Source organism: Phalacrocorax carbo, chromosome 2, assembly GCF_963921805.1.
Source record: "Phalacrocorax carbo chromosome 2, bPhaCar2.1, whole genome shotgun sequence".
NCBI classification, from domain to species: Eukaryota; Metazoa; Chordata; class Aves; order Suliformes; family Phalacrocoracidae; genus Phalacrocorax; species Phalacrocorax carbo.
In genome coordinates this window covers 156342893-156365464 of record NC_087514.1, presented here as the reverse complement: position 1 = coordinate 156365464, position 22572 = coordinate 156342893, and the positions used below count along the sequence as shown (strand labels likewise).

General features: G+C 40.8%; 1 protein-coding gene across 4 annotated transcripts in view; it reads right to left on the bottom strand.

The window, feature by feature from the left end:
- The window catches only part of DIP2C (disco interacting protein 2 homolog C), a 333846-nt gene that overhangs the window by 230943 nt on the left and 80331 nt on the right, over window positions 1-22572 (bottom strand). The gene's annotated exons all lie outside the window — the stretch shown is intronic.

Here is a 22572-nt window from a genome sequence, read left to right as displayed (position 1 = left end):
CAAGGAAGCTGTGTGACATTTTTCCCCAAAGGCTTTGGTGTGATAAATGATAGCTAAAATGAAATTTTCTATTAGACTTAAAGGCTCTGCAGAGCAGGCTTTAGGAAGTAAGGTTTGGATTTTAAAAATCCAAAATTTAAAAATCCTGAAATGGAAATGTTTAAGTATTTGAAGCAGAGCCATGACTGATTCACAAAGAATAAGCTATTTTAAAGCAGACTCCCAGATGACTCTTTGGTATGAAAGAACTGAGGGATCAGAGACATCCTCTTACTGCCTTTCACACAATAAACTTTCCTCTGAAGATGCACCATAAACTAAACAAAGATAATCTTATTAAAATAGTAAGATATTTCACTGATATTAAGTTGCATTCAGATATATTCAAAGAACAGAATTCAAATATCTTCCAGTCCATTCTAGAAATATGCTTGTTCTTGAACGTGCTCAACTTAGGTACACATAGAAACAGTAACAGAAAAATTACCTGTCCGAGGGGCTTGCCAAGTTAACCCCCAAAATCTTAAATTTAGGTCATCAAATTATGAGGGTTTTTAAAAAAAAAATCCAACTGGATTATTTCTCGTGGTTTTGAACTGCTAGGTATACACTTGAGTCATGTTTTCAAAAGTTTTAATGTAAAAATCATTTTGATTTGGTTTACACGGAGACAGATGCAATCTCACAATTTACCAGGCTGGCTAGGTGTTGAAAACAATGTTCCAAAACTTCACAGTTAACTCTTCTTGACACCTTGGTGTGGAATTTAAGTATATTCAAAAACTGCATTGGCCTATGACAACATTATTGAAATGGCACTATTTACAACTCCCAAGTTCCTGTGAAAAATGTTCCTGACCTACATGTGCTCTGAGTCGCTTGGACTAAACTTAGTTTTGGATCTGGAGTCTCACATTTTCTTGGGGAGTGAAGCCCCAGCTGCAAACCGAGGATGCTGATCAGTCATTGCAAAGGGTTACAGCAGCTTGCGACAGCACCCAGTATGAGTGAATTTGTGAGATTTAACTCCAGGTCTGAAGCTGAGGATCAGAACTACAGAGCAATGTGGGAATGAATCTTTTCGATACCCTCTAAGTGAAATAACAGGATACAGGATACACAATGGTTGATTACACCAGGAAAATGTACTTTTAAAAACATATTAGCAAAGGTTTTATTTACTTAATATATACAAGAGGAAAAATCTTCAGCTTTGACTACTGTAGTCACCAGTATCCTGAGCTGCAAATGGAGAATCAAACAACTGGCAAAAGGAAATTATTCTTAAAGAAAAGAAAAAAAACCGAAACCACCACATCAGCTAAACATAAACAGAGCATTACATCATTACACAGAGAGTAACAAGTACTAACACATTTTTGTTTTCCCACTAGAGTAATATTAGAATAAGTCAGTGCCCCCAATATCCATTTGGATTCATTTTATGGGTATGCCTTCCAATCCCACTCCTAGCAAAACTCAGCAACTATGAAAATAACTGAAGTAAAATGTTTTCTATTTTCTAACCTGTAAGCATCTGCTGCACTTAAAGACATTTTCACAGGTGAGTGATTGATGCAGGGGAACAGTTAATCAGATACAGAGCATTTCACCACTTGGTCACCAGTTCCAATCCAGACCCAAACTGATGCTGTATATTGTTGGGGGGCAGAGGGACCACAAAACCCACCCAGAAAAACCACCAAAAAAGCCCAAAGTTTCCAGCAGCTGTTCCGTAGTAATTCTTATACTCCCTGGTAACAACCAACTATTTGTACAATCTCCCTGCACAAAATACGGCATTAAAATAAAACCTCAGCCAAAATCACTAACATTTCAGTCCAGACAGGATTATTCACATGCCTAAAGTCTCCTTTCTTGGAGAATGAAGACCAAGATATCTGTCTCTTCCCAAATGGCCACGCTTTTATACCAGAAGCCGCTGAACTTCAGCAGCATTCAGACTATGGCTTTGGGCTGCATCCTTCTATCAGTTATAATCTGTACTTTCACATGATATACATCATGAGGGTGTAATGTGCACAACCAACAACAGACTGCATTCATCTACAGACTGACGGGTTGAATCCTATGGATTCTGCTCAGTGCAAAGTCCTCATAAAACTAATGCCAAATGCAAGGCTGCTACTGACCTGGCTCTCTGGAGGCTCCGCTTGGCTGCCAGCTGGCCCAGGCCCTGGCTCCCCTCCCCCGCCTGCCTTCACCAGTACACTAGTGATAATGGTTCCCTGTTCTTCCATACAGAGCTATGGATGAACGTTCCTAAGTGCTGGGTCATCCTATACAAAGCACCGGATGGGAAATACAATTTAGTCACCACTTGGTATTTCTGAAAGCAGCGAAGAGCACCTGAACACACCCAGGTAAGCAGGAGTAGAGCCCAAAAATTCCTGTCAGTGCTGTGCTTATAACAAAGGGCAGGAGAAGCCTTATTCTGGGGCAGGGTTGCCATTACCCTCAGAAGCAGATGGAGGTACCACATACAGAAAACACCTGATACTTGACAATGAATTACTGCAGTAACTGCATGTGGAAATCAAGCAACTTCAGAAGTTGTGCCTCAGCACAGAACCGCCACGCACCTTGTTTGGGGACATGACCAGAGGCAGCATCCACATGCACAACCTCAGCACCACTTGGAAGCTAGAGTTTTGTTTGTTTGATTGTTTGTTTGTTTTTCTGGGAGCTCAGAATGACTAATTCAGCAGGCCTTGTTTGCAGTCAGTCTTATAACAGAGCTTGGAAGCATGAACTGCCCATTTAGGTCAATTTTTTTCTACTGGGATTTCCAGGTAACATTTACATGCCCTAAATATGAATTCTTTAGTATACTTTAAGCACACTTAGGTAATCAAGCACAGCTACAGTGAAGTATTTCAGCCAAGCAGCCATTAACTACTGGGAGCAGCAGTTGGGAGTTTATTTTAGGGAACAACACTAAAATCTTTCTCCTGATCCATAAACAATCCCATTGGAGAACACACACAAAACCAGAGAGTAATTAATATTAAATGAGAAGTCACGATGAGACAAAAAAGGAGATGTGACATAAAGAAGCAAAAATGTTAACCAGAAGATAAACTTAGTGAACGTGGGGGAGAATAATGCAAGCAAGAGGGAAGCAGAAAGATTATCTAGAATTCCTTAAACAGGACCAGAGGCATTTTGAATAGTTACCTTTTAATGAAGTTAGAATTAATTGGATGAAATTCTGTGACCTGTGTGGTACAAGAGAGCAGACTAAAGGATCTAAGGTTGCTTTCCAGCTTTAAAATCTAAAAATCTATGAACAGAAAAGGAAATAAGCTGGAGTGGTAGCAACAGACAGAGCTATGCAAAATTTGTTATTTCAGGCAGAGAAAACATACTGCCAAAAATAGTAAGAAAACATGTCTGACATATGCATATACATGCTCTGCTCTCCACTACCCACATCAGTACTTATGTATTTAACATATAATTTGGCAAGAAAAAAAACAATACAAAAGGATACACTGGGTCCCAAGAGAATGCCTTCACAGGTGCCAACAAACTTACACCATGTGAAAGAGGAAAATGCTCAGCTGTGGTGGGCCTTCAGCCCTGTCCAGACAGTAAACAGAGAGGGCACAGCCCACCAGTCCCTTGGACTTACAGCGGTATCTTCCTCAGCAGCCCCAGCCTCGCTCCGCCGTGCACAGGGTGTGCAAGTGCCGGGCACCACCAAGGGAAGGACTGGCCCAAGACCAAGTTGTTCCAGCTATTCACAGCTGCTGGATGCTCCCCGGGGATCCAGGGACAGCTGGGACAGGTTGAGCATCCAGTGTTTCTCGATAAACAAAGGAATTTTTAAGAGGGAAGATAAAGATGAAGATCAAGATCAAGGCCAGCTTCGCCATAACAGCACCAACCGGCTTCATTGTGTTACGTAAACCAGAGAGGAGCACCAGCCACTTTTCTGAAGAGTCTGAATATGAAAACTGCTCCACGAATATGAACTGTCACTGCTGGGTACCTTCAACTCAGTTTTTTTATCACACGTTATGAGGAAATTTAGCTTTTAAGTTAAAAAGAAATACTGCATTCAAAGCAACACTTACAAAGCTATTTTGCTGCTGGCTGTAGTGACAACTACAGTAGATGTATTCATATAACAAAGAATCAGGCTTTTTGGAGAGCATGCTCCAACCCCTGTAAGAGATGCTCCAGTAGGGCTAAGAGTGAAGAAGAACCAACAAAGTGCAGAACCGTACTCCAAAGGCGGCCCAAGTAAATCACCACAGTACAACTAAAGTGATATGAAAACCTAAGTGCTTTCACTGAAGAATTCTGATATTCCCTCTAACCAACCTCACTAAGAAATCTCTAGCACTAAGTTTTCCTCCACAAGGCTTCTGCTGATTTCCTACACCACCTACCACAGTGCAAGACTCCAGCTGCAAGGTTTGCCATAGCCTGTCCTAAGCAGCAAACGTAATACTTCAAAAATGGCCCAAAATGCACAATAAAATTGTCACAGCATTTTATTAAATCAAATCTTTAGGATTATTATTGTGCAGTTCACTGTATAGCAATTAAAAGGAAGTACCACAGAAGCCATTGCCTATGCTGTGCCTACCTATACTAATATATGCAAAAGCCTGCGACTCATGAAGGTACAGTCATAGAAACAAAGAAAACGGAACAGAACCAGGAACCAAACTCCCACACATTTGCATTTTTCAGCTAATCTTACCAATAATAGCTCAATTGTTTCCTTACAGAGAACTGCAGGGAGAGTTAATTATCAAAGTAAAACTTAATGCTTTTAAGGCTGGGTGCAGGGGGGGAACCTTCCTTAATTTCCTAGCCTTCAGCACAAAGACTGTACTTAGAGATCTCAAATTAAACCTTTGGTGTCACTGGAGATTTGAAAGCTATCACTCTCCTTTTTAGTTTTTCCCAGGTCACCTGCCATCACCACAACACACTAGCTCCCAAGAAAAGAAAGCAGTATTTTCTGAATTGCTGACGTAACTTTTCTTAGAGTAAGACTGGGTCATTAATATCAAGGAAGCAGCCTTGACTCTTCAATGCCTGTATTGAAATGAAAGTGCCATTCACAGACAACTGGTCTTATATATTTGGCGCCATTCCTGCTAGAAGGCAAGAGTCTACTAACTCCAGCACTCTCTAACAGGACTTGTAAGCTGCCTTGCAGTGGAACAAAGATGCGGGAATTGTAACTTCAGTTTCACATTTAGAGTGTGATGGCCAAAGCTGCAGGGCACTCAGGATGGTGAGCTGGTACGTTTAAGTCTCAGAGCAGTAAGACTGAAATCACATCACACTTCATACAGCTCTGGAAAAAACAAAAGGGAAAAATAGAGCTGGGAAACTAACTTACAATTGCACACTCACAAATTCAAGAAAGTAGACAGGGTTCTGAGGCTGAGCTGTATTCGATTTCTGCCCACGTGTCACTAGCTCTGGTGTGATATGTCATACTGAATTAAAAAAAAAAGGCTGCAGATTTCTACTTACTTTCTTTTTCTTCCCATGTTCTCAAGCATGCCATCTATGGAAATGCACAACTAAACAGTAAAATAATTATAACTAACAGTAGTAGTCTTAAAATGATTCATTTATTTATGATGAATAAAACATGATGCAGAGCTGTCATAAAAAAAGACGGAGATCTAATCTTGTAAGACACACAAGTGCAAGTCCTGTTTAGGTCAATAAGAATAAACAGCCCTGTGCAAAACCCAGTGAATTACTGGGGCTTAAGTGCCTCAGTCATATAAGAAAAAAATTACAATTACATGTTTCACATACAAAATGAAGGAGAGGAAACCTGTGATGGTAACAAAAGGAAAACTATGGTAACAGGAGCTAAACTGCCAGCAAGACCTCAGCTCAGGATATGAGGAGAGCAGACTTCAGGTTCCTCAGGGAACTACTTAGTAAGGTCCCCATGGGAAAAGCTTTTGAAGGTGCTGGGGTCCATCAGTGCTGGTCAGTTTTTAAATCCCACCTCCTAAGAGCACAGGAGCAGACAATTCCAAAATGTAGGAAGTCAAGCAGGAGAGGCAGAAGGCCAGCTTGGCTGAGCAGGGATCTTCATCTAGAAGTATGGCAAAAAAAGAAAATATATGGCCAGTGGAAGCAAGGTCAGGTGATATGGGAGGGCTACAGAGATGCTGTTCGCTATGAACATGCAATGCAGTGGGTGAGCAATTGGCTGATGGGTCAGGCTCAAAGGGTCACAGTAAATGGGGTTACATGGGGCTGGCGGCCAGTCACTAGTGGGGTTCTGCAGGGACCCATCTTAGGGCCAGTACTCCTTAACATCTTCATAAATGACTTGGATGCAGGACTGGAAGGAATACTAATTAAGTTTGCTTATGATACAAAATTGGGAGGAGCTGTTGACACTTTTGAGGGCTGAGAGGCCCCACAGAGAGATCTAGACAAATTAGAGAGCTGGGCAGTCACCAACTGCATGAAGTTTAACAAGGGCAAGTGCAACAATGGCAACCCTGGATGTATATACCAACTGGGGAACGGGAGACTGGAGAGCAGCTCTGCAGAAAGGGACCTGGGGGTTCTGGCCGACAGCAAGCTGAACGTGAGCCATCAGTGTGCCCTGGCAGCCAAGAGGGCCAACCGTGCCCCGGGGCGCACCAAGCCCTGCATTGCAGCCGGGCGATATAAAGGGTATAAAGCTACTGGAGAGCATCCGGAGGAGGGCCACGAAGTTGGTGAAGGGTTTAGAGGAGAAACTGTATGAGGAGCAGCTGAAGTCACTTGGTTTGTTCAGCCTGGAGAAGAGGAGGCTGAGGACAGACCTCATCATGGTCTGCAGCTTCCTCCCAAGGGGAGGAGGAGGGGCAGGCGCTGATCTCTTCTCTCTGGTGACCAGTGACAGGACCCGAGGGAATGGCAGGAAGATGTGCCAGGGGAGGGTTAGGCTGGGTATTAGGAAAAGGTTCTTCACCCAAAGGGTGGTGGAGCCCTGGAACAGGCTCCCCAGGGAGGCAGTCACGGCGCCAAGCATGACAATATTCAAGAAGCACTTGGACAACGCCCTCAGACACATGGTGTGAATTTGGGGTTGCCCTGTGCAGGGGCAGGAGTTGGACTTGATGATCCTTGTGGGTCCCTTCCAACTCAGGATATTCTATGATTCTATGAAAGGAAAAGAATAACGAGTAATGGCAGAACATGAGGAATATTTACAAAAGTAAATTAAAATTCAGAATTATACTCCTTTTTTTTTCATACCTATTCATGGTTAAGTGAAAAAATTAATATTCCTGACCCCACAAGAAAACTGCATAGAGCAGGATCTTTCTGCTGAAGAAACCCGAATCAGAAAGAGATCTCTAATAATCTGCTGTCAGCAAATGGGAAATTAAATGGACAGAAGCGGTAGCTTGCATCCTAAATTTTATAGTAATTTAACTATTCTTAGTCTGTTCCATTACTTGTTTATCTCAGCAGTTCAGTATGAAGAGAAGCAATCACACACACAAAAATGCAGAATGGGCAACAACTGGTTTTTTGCAGGACATGTATTACTGATTTCATGCAATTGCACAACAGCTAATCACCACATTTTAGAAATACAAACAGGTATTTAGCCTGCAAAGTACCCAAGCAATACTTCTACGTTTTTCAGCTTTGCAAGACCTCACATGAAACCTGGCGAGTTAATGTATAGTGCTCTGGGCACTATATGTTAACTCAGCACCTGTTAAGACAGTCTGGAGTTACTCAACAAGGAACAGCAGAGGTCTAGAAAGCTTCATCTGTGCCCTATTTAGTGTCCAGGTAGTCCTTATAAATCAGCCAAAAGATATAAATGCAGCTGATCCCAGCCAAGACAAAGGAACAGACCAGACCATCTCTCTAGGTCAATCCAAACCATATTTCCGAAGAACATGAACAGTAAAGTTTCTGCAATCCCAGGTGAACTGGTTTTGACCTAAGGACTTTAAACCTCAACAAAAAACACTTTTTCTATTACACCTATAAATTCAATGTCCGTTGCACTATACCTGCCTAAAGATCCCGGCAATACAGCTGTATACAGTTGCTAAAGCCCACCTCTCAAAATGAGGAATTACCACACTGCATATGAGGTAAAATACAGAACTGCAAAGAGTAGCATTTTATATCCATGTAAGGAGTGAGATGACTGCTGACATCTGAACATCTTTTGCCAAGTAGTTCCATCTAAGCAAACAGAAGAAGAAATTATTTTAAAACATTCTGGGGGAAAAAAAATTATTTCCTCAAACTCATAGTTGGCTTTATAGTCCTGCTTTATTTGTGAAGGTTTGCTCCTAGTTCCAGTAAAACCACTCGTGGTCTTAACAGTGTGCTGATGTTCGGAAAAGCAGCTATAAGAAAACCACCCCTTCTTAACAGACATGGTCTACATGTGACATCCATATTAGCTCTAGTTGCTTTAGGGATCAAAATTACTTTTCGACTTATTTGCAGCTCTTTGCAATGCAAAATCCAACACAAACTGAAAGCAGGAACTAGACTGTTTCTGGCTCATACATCATTAGACCTGTTAGTTAAACTCCAGTTGCAGAGCTGCTATTCCTGGATGGAATGCGTGAGCCATGAAAAACATGGCCTGATACTCAATTTATAGGGTTGGCACTTTGGCATCTGGAAACAGAGAAAATCGTTCATAGATGATGCGTATGTCAGCTAGAAGTCATTAAATGGCCTTGAATAAGGAATGCCATTTTCAAAGCATCAGTATTCAGATTTTTTACATATTAAGCATTCCTTTCACATACAAAATTTCCCCAAAAGTGTTTTTGTGTGTTTTACAATCTTATGTTCAAATTCGGGAAAAGAGCAACCAAGAAAGCACCATGGCCAAAATGGTCTATTTTGACAATAAACAATAACTGTTAAAATAAGAAACTGATGCACAGCTCTCTAGACACAGGTCTGCAGCATACAGTTCCGTGAATCTGAAGTAATCTGTTATATGAAAGACGTACTTTATCAGATAATTAAACTTCTCACTCTGCACTAGTAAAGAGAGACTCAGTAAGAAATCAAATCCGGACTGATGTCTGCAGGGACATTTTCAAATACATAGTTTCTGTAGAAAATTTACGTGCTTATTACACTTACAAAGGCTTGTGATTTCCTTAAGGACTTGAAATGTTACATTATTTCCCCCACTGGTTCTCATTTCCTTTATTTTTGACCGCTCCAAGAGAACAAACAGGTGACTTTGCTCATTGCTCCAGCCGTGTGATACCATTAGATTGACCAAAATTAATAAATAACAAAAGATTTAATGAGCAAGAAAGAACACAGGAACTGGCTTTAATTGGGATCACTATGTTCTGCAGAACTGAAAGAAGGCTATAATATAAGAAATGGCTTGAGAGGAAAGTACAAAGGAGGCAGGATCTGGCAGGCAAATGTGATACACATGTGGTGAGGCAGCCTGTCATCCATCTTCCTAGATGGAGATCTCTTTGTTGTTCTGCTGGGGCAGTTTGTAGATGTCCAGCTTGCAGAGTGTGCAAGATGAAATTGGTGCTCATCTAACAAAAATAGTTATGTTCACGAAATCCAAAGAGATGCAGGACCAGACCTGAAAACAGGGATGTTCTTGGTTGTCAGGGTAACGTGATCACCCCAGACAACACAGACGTCAGCAGGAACCTGCAGCACACATTGGGTACCCAAGAACACGAGTCTTCCTGCTTCCTTCTTGCAATTATGCCACAGAGGGATGCAGGTAACTGCTGCTAAGGTGTGGCTCAGTGTTTTACTGTATGTTAGCAGTCCAAGAAAACCAAGAATCTAGCCTATGCTTAGAAAACAGCCCTACTGTTAGGTGTTACCCACGCACCTTTCTGACATAAATAAAAAGAATCAATGGACAGCAGAAAAACAAAGAAGCAACATAAGGAACGATCCTTTTGTCAAATGTAGAGGTGTCCAGCAAATGTAGTCAGATCTAATGTCACGCAGAATACTACTATTATTTTCTTTTTCTTTTTCTTTGGGGGAACACTCATGTAGCTCTTTGTTTTCTTCAGATCAGATGCCCGTTGTGTACATTCTCCTAGTAAGTTAATGCACAGTTTTCCAAGTTTCCAAGATGTTCAAAGCCTGCAGCCTGACTTATGGATGAGTACATTGCCTTCTCCGTCAAACCAACAGACTTCAGATCACCACTCAGCCACAAATATACAGAGACTCAGATGCACAGTAGAATAAATGATCAGATGAACAAGTTTTGCTTGTGTGCCTTGCTAATGATCCCATTAGCAAACAAATAAACTGAAGTTGTACGGCTGACTACAAGAAAATGTGCGATTTTTGAGGAATTTTTACTGATGAAAGCAGTTATACTTTCTAACAGTCACTGATCCCACAGCATTACCAATGCGTGTTCATGGATCACTCTTCTATAGCAGTCTACTCGCTTGGCTTTTTGGGTAGGTGTTTCCCTGAAAACATTTTCAGAAACCTGTCCAGCTGAAAAGAATCCCCATGGAGCAGAAAATGTTAAAACTTCTGAATTTTTAATATTAAAGCTGATGAGAACAGCCTTGCCGTTTTTCAATCTTACTCTATGTTACTGCTGTTGTTTTCTTTCCTTCCTAAAAAAAAACCCTGTATTTAAAACCTCTTTGTTTAAATCCCCCTCGAGGTTAGACCAGTTCTTTAGCACTACACGGTAATTAAAACTTTCAGTCACCAAATGGGATGAACACTAGTGCTTGTGCAGGAGAAAGAAATAATACGATTTCAAAAAAATTAAGGTAAAACTAAGTTTACTTTTTCATTGTTCTGGTATTAGAAGACAACTTATACTCAGCAAGGCTTAAGGGAGACAGAGATTTTAAAAATATAAATGGAGGAAAGCCTAAGGAAAAAAGGTGGAAAACATCAATCCTAATTTCCAGAGTAGCAAACTATACAATCAATGCAGGTTAAAAATCTATTCTTTTACTCCCAACCATAGCTGGGACATATTTGCAGCCAATATTGCAATGCAGCTTTTGCCTAGCTGGTGAAAGATTTTGCTTCTTCACTGCCAAAGCCCAAGAAACTCAACTGTACTTGTCCTTCCTTCTTTCCCCCCTTGGTATGTAATAAGCTGGCTGGTTTACTTTTAGGTTGATAGTTCATATGACAAAGTTTTCCCCAATAATTTCACAGTCAGTACTAAGACACCAGTGAACTTTCTCTGTTTTACTTGAAACTGAGTTTGTTGCTAGTGTAAATATTTACTTTATATCCATAAACACACATATACCCTCCCCTCCACACACCCTTGTGACCATGATGTAGTTACACAGCTCGTATTACCCATCTGCAAATAAAGAGATTTTTCAGGTTATAACTTGAAATGTCTATTAGCAGATGTAGGAAACCAACGACATGAAAACATCAGCGGGCACTGAAATACCTAGAAAACAGCCATACTCTCTGCTAATATCTTGCTTTGCATAACTTACAGCTTATTATCAATCTCAGATTTGCTTCATCAGTACAGGAACAGCCTATTTAGGCACATATCCCACATTTAGGCAGAAAACGCCTCTTGTTCTCCTCTCCCTTGGAGCTTGGAGCCACATGCCCCTGAGCTGCTCTGGAAGAAACCCCCTGGGTTTCATTAGTGCTGCCATACAATTAAGCACAGAAGACTCACGATATCCACAAAACATCAACAGAATTAACATACCAGTCAGGTAACAAATGTAAGTTACAAATAATAACATTCAGTTTGTGTTTTATATCAATAATCATATGCACTGAAGACAAATAATACAAGAAATAGCTTCAATATATCGGTTGCATGCTTCATGTTAAAAAGCTTTTAAAACCTCTCAAAATTACTGCTCACCCTGTAATCAAAAATAGGAACCAAACTCAGGCAAGGCCAACCATCATTTTAAATTTTAAATGAAGTTTAAAATCTACCTCTCTAGTCTTGTTAGGTGAGAACAGATTATAATATTTTCTTAAACATCATATTGTTTTCAATTCCACTTGACTTAACATCAGACAAGGCAGCTCAAGAGCGTTCTTGGAAGAGCTCTGCCATCACCTGGCACAAGGCAGGTGGGGATTACAGACAGTGTGAACTAGAGTTCAAGATGCCCCTAAAATAACATGAAAGCAGAGATGGATCTCAAAAGCGTTCCGGATTTCTGGCTGCCCTTACGACTCCATACCTCAAGTAAAAGTAGACCTTTGTCTCCATGCTTGGCTACACAAAATGAAATTACTAAGACGTTACAGTTCATATGAAGTTCTTCGCGGGGTGTGGGGAGGAAGTGAGCATCAAGATCTAATAAAGTTGATTCCTTAACTAGGAGTTTTGGTGAGTTTCCCTGAAGTTGTTTCCTTTCCCTTTCTTTTCCATGGCAGAACAGCATTTGAGGGAGCTGAAATTTATCTGTAGGACCCCTCAGTGTACACATGTAGGCAACTAGCTCAGAAAACTTCATAGGTGATCTCAATATTCATTTGTGAGCAAAGTCAGCTATGACTGTCATCTCTTCCTCAATTCTTCGATACTTACTGAATTCCCAAATAAGAATGCACATGCTATAACAGAAATTTATTGAAGTCAAAGAATGGGAAGTTAGACATATTTGAAGGAATCCGATGGTTATGAAGCTTTATACACAGAGTCAGTGATATAATGATTTTTGTGATTCTTAACATAAAATTCCCAGGCTTCAGTTGAAGGACGTATCCTAAATAGCCTACTGCAGGACATCTATTCATAACCCAGAAGAAAAGGGTAAGTTCGGTAAGCTTGCACTGACAAATATCAGGCCAGGATTAGGGCAAACGTCTAAAACTGGTTTAAAAAATAGCTACCATCAATTCTTGATTTGCATCAATCTGAAAAATAGCTGTAGAAATCATCCCTGAAATCACCATCTCTGGACAAAACCCCACTGATTTCCACTAATTGGTTCACATTAATCGAGATTCCTCTGTGAATTGTAAGTAAATAGCTGCCCTCAACTACTAAATTTATTATGCTTTCCATAAAAAAATTACCTGTGGTTCAAGTGGCAGCAGTGACCCTTCATATTTTTGTTACCAGCTGCAGAAGGGTACTAGCTGGAGAGCTGGAAGGAAAGCAGGGTCTGGCTGTTCCACTGGTTTGGGTTTGTCATTTTACTCCATAGCCGATCCCTCTTCCTTCCGCCCGCCAGGTCTGTCTGTCTGTCTCGTCCACTATGGACTTCACAGCTTCCCGGTTTTGCTGATTCTTGACTTCCCAAGCCTTCTCCATTTCCTATTAAAACCTCAAGAGCTAAAAGTTAATTATCAACCATTTACTTCTGTGACATTAGGTGGTTTTATGTATGCATTCAAGTATGTCTGTATGACACTGCAGGATCAAGGATGATCTCTGCCTCCCCCTTTCAACCACAGAAATAATCAATGCAAATACTTAAATAGTAACACCATCGCCATTCATCGTTCCTGATCTTAAAACTAAGATCTATGCTTTGAAGTGATGATAGGTTAAATGACAGTACCACCCTCTCAGTCATTATGTCCCTTTTATGGCAAGTTTTCTGGTATACAACAGCTGGTTTTATTATTATTATTAATGCTGCACATTGACTACAAAAAATCTGACCTGAATGGGATAAAACCAAACCAGCTGTTTCATCTCCTTTCATCTGTCCACATCTCAAAGGGGGCTTTGTGCACAATTGGTTTCCACCGAAGAGCTGAAAAATCACAGGTCACAACAGGGGCCCGATATATGTGGGTCATCTAATAACCGGCAATCCAGAGCCCCGCCGACAGATATCTTTGTCCAGCCGATCCCGCCCCACTTAATCTCACTAGGCTGAAATGGCACAGAGGAAAACAACTAGCACTCACTCCACTTAATTTCTACAGTGAATCAATAAAGAAACAAGACAGCCAGTGTGTTCAGTTGTAGAACCTGCCCTGAAAGTCCAGATGAGCAGTAGGATTAGGGACGGGGGAAGGGTTTTAGTCCCCAGAATTAGAAAAACAAAACCCTAACACTATCTTACTAGATCCATTACCTTGCTTCTGCACACAATACAGAAATCACTCTGTTTTTCCACTGCAGAAAATGACTTCTCCCAGCCCTCTCCCTCCCAGGCTCCTTAGTTACCCTGGTTTTGCATACCATACTTCTGTCGCTGAAGGAGATACATCGGTGCTGCCCACCAACTCAGGAGGACAAAAGCTCAAAAATAAACATTTTAATTAGAGATGTCTCTTAATTTCTCTTGCAAAGAATAATTAGAGAGCAAAAGAAGTCCACACAAAAACCAAAAACATCCCACAGCCACTCTGGAATTCACCCAGGTTCATCCACAGCTCCCATTTAATGACCCCAGACATGATTACTGGCAAAGCCTGCAACTAAAACAATTCAATTTTACACCAAGACATTAACTGCAAACTTAGCTCACTAGGATACTGCAATGGTTAATTAGGGCAGCTTTGAGATGACATTATTAGTACCAGAAGATTACACATGTAAAGTATGTTTTAAGGTATTATTTAGCCATGGCTCCAACATGGCTGACTCTCTTCAGGCTTCTTCTCAAACACCAGTAATTACATGTTAACAAAGAGCCATTCAATACATCACTTTTTGTAGCCTGAAAAAATTAATTATTCAACTAGGTGTTTATTTCCAGCACCAATCACTATTAAAATGGGATGCAAAGAACACACATAGGCAATATTACAGGCACTGCTCTGTTTCCTCTATTTTAAGTTGTCACTATAACAACAGTATGGTACCTAGTATGTCCTTTAGTGAGGTAAGCCATCAGCCAACTTTGTAATGAAGCACAGCTGTAATGGAACATACTCTGTGTATCAATGGCTGCAGGCTGCATGGAGGGCAATCCTGCCTTTGAACAGTCAGGGCTACACTGAGGCCCCGACAGCACACCTGAGCCTGGGGCCGCCCAGGGCAAATCCAGGCACTGGGCAAGTCCCGAGCGCAGTGCTGCTGGGTGGCCCTCCGCTCCCGCACCAGGTCCAGTGGGACTGGCAAGATTTTGGTGGCCTTTTGCCAGCAGCAGCCTCTGGAGCATGTGAATGCAATGGAGCCCAGCAGAAATGGGGTGTCTTTAATACGGAAGCACCCTGGCACAGGGTCAGTATGCCCCAAAACTAGGTGGGAGTGAAGAGCCTAGAGGGAAAAGATGGGATACTGAAGCATAAACACCCAGAAGAAGGTGAGGAATCAGCCTCAAGAGAAAATCCTGAATCAAAATCCTCTCTCTTCTTCAGCTCAAAACACACAACACCAGGGAACTGTGCCAATGCTGCAACGCAGCATTTCCCTTTGCACGGAAAAGTGCCTAGCGAAAAATATTCCTGTAAAACTTTTATTACTGTGAGGACCATGCTGCTCCAAGCCTCAACGCCAGGGCTGCTCTGAGTTTTATTCGGATTCGAGGGCAGCTTTTCCTCCCTCCTCTCTACACCACAGCACAAAAGCTCTCCTCAAAGTAACAATGGGATGTGCTTGCCCATAAATGAATAAAATTGCATTCATACCATTATACGCATGAGAGAACGACATGTCTTTGTTAAATAGAATTATTTACATAAAATGTGACTTTGGTAGCAAGTCAGCTTTGTACAACTGGCCTTAAACTACCAGGCCTGCCGCAGAGCAATGCAGAACTTCACACTGCTCGAGATCTCCGCATTCCAGGGCTGAAACTGTCAGAAGGCCTGCTCGCACTTCAGGTGACGCTGGCAACAGAAGTGTCCTTAATGGGACCAAGCTGGAGCACAGTAGTGTTCAGACTTTTAATTAAAATATTTAACGTGCAAGTTATTGTGCCATTTTATCAGTTGCAGCACTTCTACACAGCCTCTCATCTCAAGTTTAGTGTTAATTGTTCAAATAATAATTACAAAAATGGTTCAAATCATAATTATAAAAAATAACTAATTTGGAGAAATGACATAATAAACATTATGAACAACTTCTTTGGGATAATTCTAATACACTGCAAAGATTAATCCCCAAGTAGGGAAAAAAACAAAGGAAAGCAAACCACTTGCACAGCCCCGCTGGAGCAATTCCTCTGCAGTAATCACTCTTTGCAGAATCAAGGATTTAGTGTTACAACTCATGATGTTCTATTAAAGCCTTGGAGACAGCAGAAACTCTCTAAAATGCATGTTACTATAAAAATTTCAATACTGTAAGTAAAAAGAACAAATAAAAAACTAGTACTGAGCAACAGATTCGGATTTCATCTGAACTAGCTATAAATTTGCAACTCACCATTCAAAAACCCCTCATTTTTAGCATTATTAAGACAATGAAGGTGCATGATAAACTGCAATCATATCAGAATTCAGAATTAGAAACAAAACATTTAAAAGTATCATGAAGAACCGCTGAAATTTTGATGATGGATATAAAAATAACAGTAAACGATTTCCAACTTGGCAGAACAATTCAACTCAACGTGTTATGGAGATTAAACACATGGAAGCGTATCCACACATACCTGTATTGCCACATAACAAAACAAAGACAGAGATAAAAATTTTGTAACATCCAATGTTTTCACTAGCTACTTTTGTCTTACAAATATGTGTGCTATGTAGTACATGAAAGCATCAAGGATAAAATACATGGTCCCTCTTCTGAAGGCAGTACCGTTCACTCAAAAGTTAGACTTTCATAGCTCTGATACAGTCTTAAAGAGGTGTATAATCCAACCAGCTACATGCATGCACATTTTCCTCTCTAACCTTCTCAAATGCAAGCTACAGCCAGAAGAAATGGGGATTAAAGATCAAGGCCAGCTCCAGCTTCTGCTGCGAAGAGGTGGGCAGAGGCAATGAATGAGTCCTAGACCCCAGCCCCAAAGGTGGCCTCTGACAACGTGCAGCTGCCAGTTGCTTCTGCAGCCCTCCACGCAAATGTACTGAGTGGGGCGGAAATGTGAGTCTTGGTATGCCTCCGAAGTCAGAAGCATGCTCGCCTTGGCTACTGCTGGCCACCCACACCGGAGCTGGGCACCCCGATGCAACGGGGCCGGCCGCGGAGGAGCCAGGTCCCCACCCGGTGCAACCCCCTGCCCCACGGTGCACACTGAAGCAGAGGTGAGTCACCCTTGGCTGGCACCCGCTTCCCTCCAGTGACTATAAATAGAGCCAGAATGACTGGTTCAGATGAAGGCATCTCCACGTTGGACATCTGAGTGAAGGCAGATGAATCCTGTAACCTCTGAGTCATGGTTCCTCCTCGGTTTTTCACCTGAGGCTGCACAACTATGTAACACCCACAAGCAGGACTTAAAATTACATCCTCGCCGAGAGCGATCTGTAAAACGGAGGATACAAAATTTGACAGTTTTATCATAACTAGCCCTTAGGCCTTCTAAAAAGAAGCCATGCAGGGAAAACAATTACTGCCATTTTAATGGGAGTGCAGATCTCCTCTGAAAATTAACTTTAACATTATATTGTAGGGATATGTTTATTGCTCCTCAGTGATAAAAATAAAACTATCATTTAATTTGACTGCCAGGGCTGAAACCTCCATCAAAGCACCGAAGCTGCAATCTCCCTGGTTTACACAGCACCATCAGCCCCACTGCTAACAGCGCATTAGCTTAGCAATCCTAAAATAAGTAAAAGTCATGCTAAAAATTGCTTTGGTGACAAAAATAAGTACATACTTAAAGCTGCAGAAAGAAAGCATTTCTTTTGTAACAATTTTATGCTGTCATTTTAACAGACTATAAATAGATTTTAAAATATTTACTGAAGGCCAAATTCTGCAGAGTTGAATTTACCCAACGGCATTATGTAAGAAAGGTCTACACTGAATGGGGCTGATCATACAGATCTAGCAATAACATATTCCGCTTTCATGCATTCCACCTTTTTTCTTAGTTTCTTAAATTGGTAAATTTGCACTGATGTTTTTCTCTTCAAATGGTATCCACAAATCTCCAGTATCTGATGATGATGAGTTGGATGAAAATGGGCAATTATGGCCCCTTTATGCCAGTCTTCCCTCCCTCACCCAAAAAAGTTTTGCTATAAACTTAACCAAAAATTACAGAAGGGCAGGTTTAACTGAAATATTATTCAAAGATGATTAATTAAAAATCCCTCTGAAATATTTATATCACTGTCATTTAATTTCACTGAGAAGATTCAAAGTACTTGAAATGTTTTGTTAAGTATAATGGATTTGTGATCTGCCAACACAAAATGGAGACAACCTGGGTCAGGCATTTCTGCCAGCTGCCCATGCTCCTGCCTGCCTGCCTGCGGTCCCGCACGCCCACCTCCCCAGGCTGCTAAAAGAAACTCCTGAATTTATCCTGCATACTCAGGCACATTAAAGTCGATGGCACCGACAACAAAACAGCAGGTTGCTCTTGTATACCACATTTTATTCTTCAATGAAGACAGCCCTTGCTTTTAGGCCCTCAACAAAGCATACTGCAATTTATGTACAACAACAACAGCAACAATAACAACAATAATAATAACAGAATATAACCAAAGCCAGCAGAAAGAAAGTCAGCAATAGTAACTCTATGGTGTGATTAATTGCTCTCAGAGCACAGGGAAGTGTCTCCTCACCCACCCAGTTTCTCACCAGTACAGAAGACATATTCAGTGGCACAGGTGGAGGGTCTCCACAGCCAGATGAAAACAGAAACAAGACTTCTCTACCATTAACTTTCCCCTTTACTTCTTCTACCTCCATACACTAAGGGACCAGGACAGGACGGCAAGGGCTCCCAGCAGCAAAACTTGCCCAAGCCACAGGACCCCAGCTGCTGTTCCTGGGAGCTCCACAGGGACCCACAGTGTTTGCTGCCCAAATCCACCTCCCCCTGCAAAGCTATAGATGTTACCAGCTGAAATGGGGGGATGCTCCAAGCCTCAACTCTAACAGTAGTTCTAATTCTCTCCCTAAAAAAAATCTCATTTAAACCTCAACAGTGTCATTAAACCACCATGATTTGCTTGCCTACAAGACAGAATTTCCAGGCTGCTTTCCATGGACCTACACTAAATGGCGTTGAGTGTTCCCAAACCCTTCTGGTTTATGCCTTCAGGTGGATCAGCATTTGACTGAGGGGCAGAATACCCATCCTTCACTCAGCACTGGCCACTGGAAGTGAAATGCCGAGGTACAAATGCCCATCGAGACAATCCAGTTTTTGGGTTTTGCCTCAAACAGATGAACGTCCAGCCTTTGGTATGGCATTTCAACTAGTGGTATACCAAGGTCAGATGATGCCAGGGAATATAATAAAAACCAGGAAGTATTTCTAAATCACCGTTGCACACATCAGCCTATTGAAAGAGGATATAAAGTCTGACTCACTGTAATCTTCATACATTTAACGGATTTTTCCACACTCCAGTTGGGCTCCATACCAACAGGAAGAAGGTTATTTTCCTCACTGAAGATCATTAACAATTCGTATGCAGCAGTTTCTACCATATGTGGCTCGTCAGCTGACTGTCTTGATCTGTTAACCAGCCTGGTGGAGGGGTTCTTCTAGCTTAAATGAGGAGCACATTATTTCATACTTTTAATAGCGTTACAGAGAATGATACTAAAGTCAGTTGCTGTAAAAGAAATTTTGCTTTTATTCAGAAACATGGTTGTTTAATCATCCTCTACCTAAACGCGTTGCTCACTTTTTTCCCTTTCTCATGTATGCTTGCGGGGGAAGAGAGAGATGTGGGAGGACATTTGCAAGACATATAAAAAGCTTCAGAAGTTTCCAATTGGTACCATGCACTGATAAAACCTTGTTTCAATTGGCTAGAAAACAAGACAAGAGAGAAAAGGGGGGAAAATTCGTAGCAGAGAAGAGTTTTCTCACTTCTGTCCAATCATGCCTTAGTTCACCAAGAAAAGGGTGAAAAAGTCTCCTTCCATCAACATAGAAAAGGCTGTGTTTTAATAAAATACTTTGAAAAATTACAGATTTCAAAGCATTTTTCTACAAATCTCAGCACTATCTCTACTGCACTTCATCCCTGCACTCAATCACCATTTTGCAAGTATCCAATTTTTGGTTAAATATGAGCAATTAGAGGAAACACAGCGAAAGAGGAAATCACGATTCCATGTCAGCCTCACGTAAAGCTACAGTTACTGAAATCAATGAACTTATTATTATTGTGTGTAATGAGAAAAAAAAGGTGTGAAACATTTCTCCAAGCTACTTACATTCTGTGCCCATCTTAGACGAAGATACTCTCACTGGAACTGGTCAACAGTCCAGCAAAATTGTAGATTACTGATGGCACCCCTACACCAACAGTCAAACACATGTTAAAGTATCTGCTGCATTCTGGCACTTTTGTTCATATAGTACTGACTTCATCTTTTTCCTAATACATATAAATTACAGTCATTTGTTCAATGAAATTATATTTTAAATGTGCATATTAAATCTGATTGTCTCAGAGTCCCAGAGCAGTCTATATGTATCAAACGGGCAAAATTTACTTTGTCAATGAATAAAAACCTCCACAAAAGAAAGCATCAAGAGCAACATTGCATCCATGCAGTCAGATGGCTTGGCCCAGAACAGATGTGTTTTCACAAAACAGTGATGGATCAAATACGACCTTTGGTTATTACGTCTACCCTCTCACTATGAAACCTGTATCTGCTTCACAAAGAAGGTAAGCGGAATTATTCCAAACCTGGTGTTTAATGGTTTCTGCACTGACAGGAAAACACAGGAGTTCCTAAGCTGTGTAAAGATACTGCCAGAAAACAAGTAAAGGAATTTTGGCCATTTTCCTGTAACATTCAAACAGACAGAAATACAAATTTTACAAACACAGCAAAGAGCCATAAAGAACCATTCCAGCTGTGTTTGTTTTGAAAAGAAACTTGTTTTAAAATAATACTTAATCATGCATTCACAACCAGAAAGACGGGAAGGTCTAGCACAGGCGACTCCAGGGTTCTGCTCCTCACCTCCTGCGCAGTTTGGGGCACACTATTAACCTCCACAGCACACTCATCACCTCTTGCTTTTCATTTGCCTACGGGGATTTGAAATGCAGCTACAAAGCTCAGATGTGATAGACAGCATTTTTAGTTCAATGCTGCTCTAAAGAAGCCAAACCTGAGTTTAAGATTTTAGTATTTTATTAAGATTCTTCTTACCACGTTCAAGGGGTTTGTCCAGAGATTAGTATGAAATTTTTTTTTCTGCCTTAGATACCAGTAGAGATTTGGGAATACCAATGATTTATGTGTGGTGTTGTTCTAATGCTTCTTGGCACAGACAGCCAAACTACCTGCATTTTTCTGGTGTTGTTCTTAGATGGCACTAACAATGAGCTGGCTGTGTTACTAAATATCTATCTTCAAAATAAAAAAATAAATCCTGACAATCCTGGAAAGCTGCATATCTAGCCTTAAGGAATTTATTTTATAGTACAGTAATAACATGGCATATTGTTAGCAAGATACAATCAGCTTAGTGGTCACAGGAAAAGAGGTAAAATCAAGTAAGATTCTTTCTCTGAAGGGAAAAGACAACTTGACAAAGACAGTAATCAAGAGTTATTTTGTAAATGGATTGGTTGATGCTTCCAAAGGCATTGAAAAGTCTTAAGTTACTTAAAAGATTCTAGTAAATAAAAATTACACTGTTTGATTTATAAATACTTTTCAATTTCATTTGCAATTAAAGTGGATATTATAATATACACATAACATAAGAAAATCTCTTCTGGCCTTATTTGTGGAAAATTTAAGGTCTGCTCCTCTTTCTAACAGAACAAATGAAAGTAAGATTTCTGTTCCAGTAAAATAGTTCTGATCTGTAAAAAGGGTGGGACTTTTTTTTTCTTTCTCTCTTAGCACTGAGATTTATTTTCAGTTTGACTGAATATTCAAGAAATGTCAAATAAATTATTTCAGTGTGACTGAAGGAAGGAAATTAGTCAAGAACTGGGGGCCAGCTTCTACAATGGTTTTCATAGATTTGAGGTTTCCTTTCAGATGGATTGATGCTGATACACTTTGAACCCACTTAGAATTACATCTTTTGTCCCTACACAGCTTAGTAGCTTCAGCTATAGCAGCCATCAGCTGGGTTGGAACGAGTAGCAGGGAAAGGCAGAAGACTATCTTGATCACGCAAACAAAAGCATGTTTAATTAAGATATGATCAGTACTGTAAAAATGGAAAAATGTGAGCTACAGGAGGATATTTTTACAGGTAGCCGACCTCCAGAAGGGAAATACTATCCTGAGGTCTCATATCAGACAATGCACCTGATAACAAAACAATGCTTAAGAGTTGTCCTAAAATTACAAAGCCTCCAAACCTTCATGTGATATTGTTGAAGTATTTGCAAGATCTGATTCACTGATTCCAAGTGCAACCACCTTCTGCTTCAGCTCACCAGCTGAAAACATATCCCCATGACAACCTGGGAGCCGCGGAGGAGAGCTCAACACCCAACCTACTGCAAAGCAATGCTGAAACCCTCCTCCAAAGCAGAAACGTGCCAACACAC